We start from the raw sequence: 2,777 nt of genomic DNA on the forward strand, positions 1-2,777 counted from the left end.
CTTGTTGAGATGGCAGATTTCCTGGCTGTACCCCCAGAAATTCTCATTTAATAGTGGGATGAAGAACATGTTTTCTTAACAAGCCCCCAGGGGAGTCGGATGCTAGTGATCTCCTCCAACATACTGTTAAATGCCACCCAACTACAAAGTGCATGTGTCCCTCAGACCCATAGGAAAATGTTTTGTATTCCAATTTCTTTTCTTTTTCTTTCTCTCTCTCTCTTTTTTTTTTTTTTTTTTTTTTTTTTTTAGGGAAGGGTCTACAGGGTGTTCAAGGTCTCACTACTAGATAGACTCATAGTGATCCACCTGTTTACAGCCTTCCAAGAGCTGGGATTATAGGTACACACCACCACGCCCAGTCTCAATTGCTGTTTCAGTGTGCCCTGGGGGTGGGGCCAGCACAGCAGGCTCAGGGGTCGAACCCCTAGCCCCTGCCCCTGCTTGCAGGCACTTGAATTCTCTGAGCTATTTGGCTAGCTCCTGTATTCCAATTTCTTGAAGCTGTATTAGTTGCAGTGAGGGGAACAGGTAGATCTGAACATCTTGGGAGATGAACACAGGAGAGGTTAAACCTAGGCTTTAGAACATATTGTGGGAGTCTGTGGTGCGTCAGGGGACTTGGCACGCGTACTCATTCCCCGCAATGTTTGAGCACTAGCTGAATATATCCTGCTGTCATGGTGACCATTAAAGGAGCGAAGGACTGAGAAATGTCTAGCTCTTTTTGGAAGTTTCCATAAGGCTTTGCAGGTTGGAGGGGGCGTAATCCTGGACAACCCCTAGGTCACTTGTCACTGTACATTGCCTGACACTGAAAGGTGATAACAGAAGAAGGTGACAATGTACTGACTTACACTGTCCTGATGATTAGATGACAAGATGCATGAGAAACACCTTGCCTAGTGCCCACTAAAGGACAGGTCAGAGGGCTGGGAACATAGCTCAGTGGCTCAAGCCCCTGCCTGGCAAGTGCAAGGCCCTGAGTTTGATTCTCGGGTATCCACACAAAAAAAATTAAAGGGCAGGTTCTCCATTATGCATAATTGCTGGGCTGGGCAAGACATTATGACCTTATGATTTCTGCTAAATGTCTTCAGTAACAAACTTCTGCTGAGGGTCCCACTTGACAGAAGACATGTTGGTTCTACAGTGAAAGAAAGTGTGAGTGCGCAAGTTCAAAAGTCTGTCTGTCCATCCCTGAGGAACTGGGATATACTGACCTTCTGCAGGGGTGGCATCGTAGTCTGTGCCTAGCACAGTGGCGACTTTCTCTGGGCCTGCTCTACTCCTCCATCCCACCCCATATCCATGCATCTGTGTGGACTGCAGCAACAGACTGGACAGGGGCTGTTACTCTCCATCTTCTAGAAGTGGAGACGAAGGCAATAGTTCTGGGCTGGGCCAGGGAGATGGGCCTTAGTTCAATCCCCGGTTCTGCCAAAAAAAAAAAAAAATAGTTCTGGGCCCTGGGAGCTCCTGTCCCCCCGCCCCCCCCCGCCCCCGGCCCATTTGTCAGATCTGAGAGCTGCTGAGACCCGCCCCCATGCTCCCTCAGAAGCTGGGCCTGAGGCCCTCGGGAAGCCAGCACCTTGGCTGGTGTGCCGCTGCCTGGTTCTGGCCAGCTTTGCTGCAAAGTCGGGTCAGCCTGACCTCAGAGCTGTAAAAGCCATCACAAGCACGGATGAAAGAGACAAGGGCAATCCTGTGCCTCATCTGGCTCTGCCATCGGCCTGGTGAGGGGACACCTTGTGCTGGGCAGGGTGGGGGTGCTGTCTGTGTGCACAGGATGTGCGTGTCTACATGTGCGTGTAGGAGTGTGGCAATTTCCAAAACACAGATTCAGAGTTGAGTGAAGAGAGGAACCTCTTGAGCGCCTGGGCTGGATGGGAGAGTTCGAAGAAATTTGTGGCGAGAGGTCTGGGCTGTGGCTAAGGAGGGGCTTGGCTGAGTGTGCATGAGGCACGCTGTGCAAATGAGTTGGTGTGTGAGGCAGTGGTCAACGCACAGGGGTGGCAGCGTGCTGTATGTACGCCACCCAAGGAGAGAGCTCTGGCCCAGGAGTCTCAGGGTCTGGGTTCAAATCCCAGCTTTGCAGCCACTTAGATCTTTGAACTTTGACCCTGTACTATCTGGAAGTGAGAACCCAGGGATTTTCCTGCCTCCCTGGCCACTGAGCTTCAGAGTGCATGTGGGGGCACTTGGGGACATGGGTGAGTGACAGTGCCAGGTGGGGAGAGGCTACCTGGCAGCTGCCTCTGGTGCTCTTGGCCTGGAGGGGGAGGCTGCTACTAGGGAACTCGAAGGGGGGAGGTGAGGAGGAGGAGCAGCCTGTGGCTGGGCAAGTGGCCCGCCAGGGTAAGCTCTCTAAACAATCCCATCTGCTGTCTGGGCTGGGTGGAATTTCTGATGGTGTCCGGGCTGCCTGAGGAGGGTGGCCCTCCCTGCGCAGCTGCTGCCTGCTCTTTTGAAGCTCAGCCACAGGCCCAGCTCCCCCCTTTCCCACCCTGGGCTCCCGTCCTGGGCCTGCATTCCTCAGCTGCTGTTAGGGCCACTTTGCCTGTACTCCTGTTGCCGTAGGACAGACCCCACCCCTAGGGCCACTCCTGGAGCCTCCACTGCAGCCACCACTGCCACTGAGCCCTCTCCTTCCTGAGGAGGCCTGGGCAGAATGCTCCAGCCATGTCTGTCCTCAGGAGCTCATTCACTGGGGACAGGGCGTGGGCAGGAAAGGGAGAGGGGCTCCTCCCTCAGAGGCCTCTGTGGCCTTTGTGTTG

At 53.8% G+C, this 2,777-nt stretch overlaps 1 protein-coding gene across 2 annotated transcripts in view; it reads left to right on the top strand.

Moving 5' to 3' along the window:
* Positions 1-315: 315 nt before the first annotated feature.
* The window catches only part of Cuedc1 (CUE domain containing 1), a 34,113-nt gene continuing 31,651 nt past the window's right edge, over positions 316-2,777 (top strand). The window contains exon 1 of one of the 2 annotated variants that reach the window (XM_023705499.1): positions 316-342. The gene's annotated coding sequence lies outside the window, so the exon portion shown is untranslated. Of the gene's footprint in view, positions 343-1,681; positions 1,737-2,777 lie in introns of those variants that run through there. The other variant, XM_004645273.2, reaches the window with a different exon arrangement.

This window comes from Octodon degus, unplaced genomic scaffold, assembly GCF_000260255.1.
Source record: "Octodon degus isolate 3935 unplaced genomic scaffold, OctDeg1.0 scaffold00222, whole genome shotgun sequence".
Taxonomy (NCBI): Eukaryota; Metazoa; Chordata; class Mammalia; order Rodentia; family Octodontidae; genus Octodon; species Octodon degus.